Below are 8,088 nucleotides of genomic sequence, written 5' to 3'. Positions count from 1 at the left end.
AAGCTGTCTATTTCTAACTGACTGTGAGAATGAAAGCCCAGAGAATTTCAAAATATTAACTAAATGCACAACTAGTTAAGGACAGAATTGAGGCAAAGTCATTTTCAAGCCTCTTGGCAGGATGCCTGGTTTGCTCAGTTAAGTGTAGGCCTTTGGCTCAGGTCATGGTCTCTCATGGTCCTGGGATCGAGCCCTCTGGCTGCTTGCTCAGCAAGAAGTCTGCTTCTCCTTCTTCCTCTGCCCCTCAGGTCATGTTCTCTCTCTCTCTCTCTCTCTCTCTCTCTCGTAAATAAATAAAATCTTTAAAATAAATAAATAAATACATAAATACATACCTCCAAGAACACAATGATCATTCTACTATATCACATTACTTCTCTAAAAGGATAAAAGGAGACTGCATTGATTAAACAAAATATATACAGGTAATTGGTAAAATAAAGTTATGTATTTGTTTATACCCCTCTTGTTCCAAAAGAAAAGAAAAACTTTAAGGCAATTGAGCATGGAAAGAAAAACCACAGCTAAAACTAGGCCAATAAACAGAATAAGTCAAAAGGAAAATGAAGGTAAGAAGATATGATTAAGCCAGAAATGAGATTATTATAATGCAAGCTATAAGAATCTAGACAGTTTTTAGAGATGAGCCAAAATTTGGCTGTAAGTTTTCTAGAAGCCAATACGAAGAAGGAAATAATATAGTTACTTGACTTACAGTCCTATTAAAATAAAGATAAATCAGTTATTCATGAAATCTACAAATGAGAAAAAGCGAAAATTATTTTCTTTTATTACTTAGGAGTTTACCTAGAATATGAATGAAGCTTTTGGATGGATGTCACTAGTCTCATTTGATAGATATTCCATTGAGGATTATGATGGGACTGAATGCCTAAGAAGGTTTATTCGTACCCTACAGGCTTAACTCATCACTTTGGTTGGAGGTGGTTTGGAACAGAACTTCTCTTACTGACTTCATAGGATTAATGGAAATAAAAGTTTCTGTCATCAAATGCTGGCTGTACATAAGTAGGCGTATGCCCTGCAAGTCTTCTTAAAACCTTTCAAATTGCCAAAGTGCATGGTAAATTACAAATTAAGGGATTCTGCTTTAAAAATTCACATAAGCTTATCAAAGACCTAATCTAATTCTATAGAATAAAATTTGGAAAATCTTATACTGAAAATCCTAAATATTTTGTACCTCTTATCAAAATCTTGACATCTCAACTGGTGAATTTACCTTGTGTAAATGTGGCAAAATAAATGAAATACCGTGAGAAGCACTGTGATTTTACAACAAGTGATTGGTGACTGGATGTGATAAGTTTTAACCAGGAGGCAGGAGTAAAAAGTGGAGTTGAAGTTTTCACTAGAGAAATAGGAGTCTCTCATATTAATAGGAGAGGAAAATTAAAATCATTGTGTGCAGTATCCTTTGCTGCAATATGTAATATACACAATTTTGTTAGATGTTTTCTTGGGGTGCAAAATAAAATGGATAATTTCCCAAGGCTTTCTTTAACTCTTGAAGATTTGATTGAAATCCTCCTTTATCATGTTTTCTCCTCATAGCACCATCTATCCATAGTAAAATTTAATTCCTATGATTTCTGAAAGTATATTATTTATAAAACTCTTCTGAAAAATGTTTGCTTTGTCTCTGAATCTAAAGAGCAGACTCTGTAGGGCACCTGGGTGGCTTAGTTGGTTGAAGTCTGACTGTGATCAGGTCATGATCTTGGGATCCTGGGATGGAGCCCTCCCTTAGGCTCTGAGCTCACCAAAGGGTCTGCTAGTCACTCTGCCTCTATCCTTCCCCTTGCTCATGTACTCTCTCTCTCTCTCTTTCTCTCTCTCTCTCTTTCAAGTAAATAAGTAAAATCTTTTTAAAAAAAAGAAGAGCAGGCTTTGTATCTTCCAGAGAGCACAATAAATTTTCTTACTCATGGCAGTCACTATGAAGTTATGTGCATTTAATGCACATAATTTAATGATATTTGCATGACTGATTTGATTACATAGAAGGTTTTTTTAATAATACTCAAAGACAAATAATAGATTATAGACTGCAAATGACTTTGAGGACTGAAATAGGTATGATATTTTTCTATGTAAAAATTAGGAATATGCTTGTAATTATAATTATTGTCAATCTTTTAACCAAAAAATGTGTAAAAGTCATTCCTGACAATATGGGCTAATTCATAACAATAATTGCTAGTATGTGTAGAATTTAACACGTAGCAGACACGTTATCTCATTTAATTCTTGTGACAAATTTATGAGTTGCCACTATATTATTATACAGACGTAGAAAAGCTACCTTGTGGAATTTGAGTGACTTCTCATGGTTACTAATGTAGAGTCTGCATTCAAGTCTCAAGCATGGTTTCAAATACTGTCTCAGACCACTCAGGCTGCTGTAACAAAAATGTCATAAACTGGGTAGCTTATAAACAATAAACATTTACTTCTCGTAATCCTGGAGGCTAAGAATTCCAAGATCGTTGAACTGGTGGATTCAATGTCTGATAAGAGCCTTGCTTCCTCTTGGATCCTCACAGCGCAGAAAGGACCAGAGAGCATTGTTGGATCTCAGTAGAGGACTAACCCATTCCAGAGGCTCTGAGCTTTGGCCTAATCACTTCCTAAAGGTCCAAGTCCTAATATCAACACTTAGGGTGTTAGGATTTCAACACATGAATTTGGAAGAGAAATAATTGATTGCAGACACTATGTTCTTTCTAATCTGTTATGTTGCCTTCCAATAATAAAGTAACTTTGTCACTAAGTGAATTTGTTATCTTGATATTTGTCCAAACTAAGTTGACAAAGTATAACTAGGCTAATGAAGTATAATAATAGCAAATAGGAGAAGCACAAGATATAAGAGGAAGGAATTCCATAAAAACAAACAAAAATAATGGCAACTCTAGATTTTTTTTTAAAGATTTTATTTATTTATTCATGAGAGACAGAGAGAGAGAGGCAGAGACACAGGCAGAGGGAGAAGCAGGCTCCATGTAGGGACCCTGATGTTGGATTCGATCCCAGGTCTCCAGGATCATACCTGGACTGAAGGCAGCGCTAAACCGCTGAGCCACCCGGGCTGCCCTAGATTTTTTTTTTTTTTTTAAGTCTAATTATCATTCTAACTTGAAAGAACTGTGGTTTATTTTAAGCAAAAGATTTTGGTCATCTCAGGCAAGAAAAGGCTACAATAAAAGAGCCATGGGCTCTGAAAACTATAGCTGCTACCACCAATCAAGAGGCAGATGTTATTTTTTAAATATTTTATTAAAATTCAATTTACTAACATATAACACCCAGTACACATCCCATCAAGTGCCCTCCTTATTTTTTTACAAATATGTATTTATGTGTTTATGTATTTATTTGAGAGAGAGAAAGAGAGAGAGAGAGAGAGAAAGCACTAGGGGGTTGGGAGAGAATCATAAGCAGACTCCATGCTGAGTGTGGAGCTTGATGTGGGGTTCAATTTGGGGCTCTATCTCACGACCCCGACATCATGACCTGAGCTGAAACCAAGAGTCACACGCTTAACTGACTAAGCCACCCAGGCGTCCCTGGGGCAGATGTTATTTTACAGAAGAAAAAGAACCATTGCTCTCTGATTGATTTTTTTTTTTTGATGGGGGGAGGTATTTCATTGATTGTTAAATCCATTTCACACCTCAGTAGCAATTTCTCAGCAACTCTGTAAATACACTTAATGCCAATAGATTCCAGCTTTCTTTTAGACGCCTGCCTTGGTGCTTAGTCTGAGAAGCATGTTGTTAAGGTGAAGGTTGGTGTTTGCGTTGTATACAGTGAACACTTAGAATTGTCATAGTAAGGGAGGAAAAAGTTTTCCTTGACCCTCTTAGGGTCCCTGGTTGGGTCTGAAAATTAAACTGACCGGCAGACCAATGAGAGGAAAGTTTACAAATGTTATTGAATTTGTACATGGGAACGAGGGCATTCATAAGAGAATGAAGACCCAGACTGACCAAAGCAAGAGGGTTTCATACCTTTTAAATAAATAGGTAAGTAAGTAAGTAAGTAAGTAAGTAAATAAATAAATACATAAATACATAAATAAATAAGTGAAGAATTGGCAAAACAAAGAGATTTAGACGAAAGGGTATGGTGAAGTAACTAGAAAAATAGTTTAACAATTTGTCTGCAGATTACCCGGGTTACTTCTCTGAGCTGGTAAGAGTGTATTTCCAGTAAAATGTGAAATTTTTTCTTGCCTTTAAGCAGAAAAGGGGGAGCCTTTTTTGCATTTACTGCTTCTTTATTGCCTTCAGCTTAAAATAACTTTTAAGTCAAAGAAGTATATTTTGGGATGATGTATTCTGGTTTCATTCACTAATGACTGCTTGATCACTTTGGTTGTTCTTTGTATTTTTATCTAACTGGCTATTTAACACACACACGTACACACACACACACACACATACACACACACAATCTTACTTAGCAATTCTTTTGAAAACCCCTTTTTTTTCTGCAGGAGAAAGGGTTTATCAAATATAAAGACCGCAGGGGAAGAATAGCGTTTTTGAATATTTTATTCAAACAAAAACATACGTGTTGTAACAACATGCTAATACACAAATGCAACAAGTCAAAAATGAAAGTCACTGGAGCTCCACTTCCCAGAAATAACCAATCATCAACTTGAATCTTACCCTCCCTGAATTTTCCCCTGCCCAGAAAAACAATAGATTTAAAAAATTTTTTTTTTTACTTTTTTAAGATTTTCTTTAAATTTATTTGAACGAGAGAGAGTGAGTGAAAGAGAGAGCATGAATGGGGGAAGCAGCAGAGGGAGAGGGAGAAACAGACACCCTGTTGATCAGGGGGCCAGGACTTGGGGCTCAATCCCAGGGTTCTGGGATCATGACCTGAGCACATGCTTAACCAACTCAACTACTGAGGCACCAACAATTGACAATTTAATACTTATAATTTTAATTTATATCATTTTAGGCAAAGCTTTCTTTACTTCTGTTGAAAACTATATGTATGTCTATGAAAATGTCTATTGCACAATTCTTCAACCTCAGCCAAGACACATTCATATCCTAAGCAAACCAGTATTTCTTGCTTAACCAGTTATGTTCATCCTATTGAAGACACTGATTCTCAAAGAAGATCTCTTCAAGGATGGCTGCAGCCCTTGTACCATGAGAAGGGACAGAAATTCTACTCCCTTATTTTCAGATTGCTCTACTTTTTTCCCTAAAAATTCCATTCCTCCTCACTGTTGCTATTACCTGCTGCCTCTCACATCCTCCTCCTTGTTTTCTCACTGATTTTACCTACCTGCTTATTGTCTGTCATTCTCTTCAAAAGTTCTCCTTTGTTAGTTCTTAGAATTTTCAGTATAGGTATAGATGATCCTACCAACAGCCTGGCCATTTAGTTCACTGAACTTTCCTCCTCCCCTAAGGCTTCTGACCTCCAGGGTCTCTCAGCCAGTCACTCCTCACCGATCACCCAGACCCACACCACCAGTGCAGGAGCCATTAGCCATGTGGCTACTAAACCCCTGAGATGTGGTTGGTCCAAACAGAGATGGAAAGTGTACATCAGATTCCAAAGACCCAGCACTGAAAGAAGAATGGAAAATGTTCCCCCTTATACCTAATTTGATTGCAAGTCAAAATAATACTTTATTTTGTTAAATAATATCTATTATTACAATTAATTTCACCTGTCTCCACCTTTTTTTTCCAGCCACAAGAAATGTTGTACTTGTCTGATACTAGTGCCACACTGCTGGACTCACTTTAAATCATAACCATGAACTTCAAGTGAACTCTTTATATTGCCATGCAGTTATATGATACAATCCCAGGCCATTCATTCTATTAATTTTCACACCTTCTTGTCTCCCCCCACTCCTTTATCTACTCTCAGCTGATGATCCTGATTTCATTTTCACTGAAACATTTGAAACAGTCCGAGGAATATTTCCATTTTCAATGTATTGTCACCTCCTAGCATCAACCCCAAATATCCTGTGCTCCAGCCCTTTACCATAAATGAACTATCATACAAAGCTCTCTACTTGTGTATGTATATCATAATCCACCCTGACATAAGAGCTTTGCTCCAACAATTATGCCCTCGTTCTCCCACATATTTGCACTTTCACTCTTAAGTGCATCGTATCTATAAGCACACAAGCATGCTATTATATTTGAAACTCATGAAAATTTTTTTTGACCACATTTTGGATGTCAGCACTATTTTATTTTTCCATTTAGTGGTAAAAGCCCTCAAGAGAGTTGTTTATATGCACTGTCTCAAACTTCTTGAATTCTCCTTTCGGCCACTGGAATACCCACCCGCCACTTCTCTAACACTGCCACAGTGCCTAGAGCAATGTCAAATTTCAGGCCTTATCTTGCTTGAACCATCAGCAGCATTTAACATTGTTGATTACTCTATCACCACCTATGATTCACCTTCTTCATTTGGAGACAAGAATACCTCACTCTCTTGGTTTTTCTCCTGTCTCACTCTCACTGGTCATTCTACATGGTCTTCCTTTTTCCCATAGCTTTTAAGATTGGAGATCAGGGGTCAATTCTTAGTCATGCCCTCTTCTCTAGCTATACTCCCTGAGTTGGTGATTCACTCATTCTAATGGACTTAAATACAATCCATTTACCACCAATTCCCAACTGTCTGTCTCCAGCCTAGACCTCTTTTCTGAACTCCAGACTCATATCTCCAAAGCCTATTGAACATCTCTATTCCGATGGCTAATAGACATTGCAAACTCAACAGGTCTACAACTGACCTAATCTTTCCCATTCTATAAAATCAACTCTACTAAAAGTTTCTTTATCTTATTTGATAGTAATTCCATTCTTCTGATTGCTCAGGTCAAAACTCCTGGAGTCATCCTTGACTTCTATCTCTTTCTCACAACCCCCATGTAATCCACAAGAAAATCCTTTCGGAAAAAAAAAAAAAAAAAAGAAAAAGAAAAAAAAAGAAAGAAAGAAAAGAAAAAAAGAAAATCCTTTTGGCTCTACCTTTAAAAATGTAAGAATCCAACAGCCTCCTACAGCCTTCTCCAGCACCCCTTCACTTGCTCCACCCACTTACCACACACATGCTCTTCCCAATACCTCAAGCAAGAATACATGTAAATTGGATCATGTCATTCTTTAAACAAACTTGAAAAAAACTCTCCATTTTATTAAAATAAAAGACGAAACTCTCACTGGTTTATAAGCCCAGTATTATATGTCCTCCCATTACCCTTCTGACCTATCCTCTCTTTTTCTCACCACAGTCTACCTACTCTGGCTTATTTGCTCCTCCTCAAAAACTAGTAGCTTCCACCCAGGACCTTAACTTTAGCCCTGCAGAGTGCCTGGAATGTTCTCCTCTAGAGTAATTTCTTTATTGTTTTCAAGATTGTTCAAATTTGACCTTCCCAAGTATGTCCATACTGCCTACTCCGCTTATTACAATTGACACCATCTCCTCAAACTGAGAATTCTTGATCTCTCCTGCCATGTTTTATTTCTTTTCTTTTTTTTTTCCATAGCACATTTCATCTTCCACCTCATTAGGTAACTTACTTAGTGATTAGTGATTAGTTTTATTGTCATCTATTGTAAGATACATTAAGCACACAACTTATAACCTTCCTTTAGAATAGTCCTCCAAGGTATGGAAATAATGACAAATATTTTTGTTCTAAGTAGTTGGAAGGCAGAGACATTTCTCTCAAATGTTCTATTGCACAAAAAGATAAGGGATTCGAGTCAAGAAAACAGAAAAAAAAAAAAACTACATAAAATTGCAGCTAGAATGTTTGTATAATTGGACCCTGTCCAGGCTACCTTGACCCACAGGGTTATGTACTATACAGACACATAATTTTGCAACTTCCTGGCCCTACAAGTTAAGCATTAGTGGAGTCCTTCCCCCTCCATTGACCAATAACAGGAACATTTTCAATACTGTGCAGAAAACCACAAAGGTGTATAAACAGAGGCGTGGCTGCAGTTGAGTGACAAACAGAAACCTCCCACAAACTGAGCCAATAGC

The sequence above is a fragment of the Canis lupus genome, chromosome 15 (genome assembly GCF_003254725.2).
Source record: "Canis lupus dingo isolate Sandy chromosome 15, ASM325472v2, whole genome shotgun sequence".
Taxonomy (NCBI): domain Eukaryota; kingdom Metazoa; phylum Chordata; class Mammalia; order Carnivora; family Canidae; genus Canis; species Canis lupus.
Note: the sequence above shows the minus strand (reverse complement) of the source record.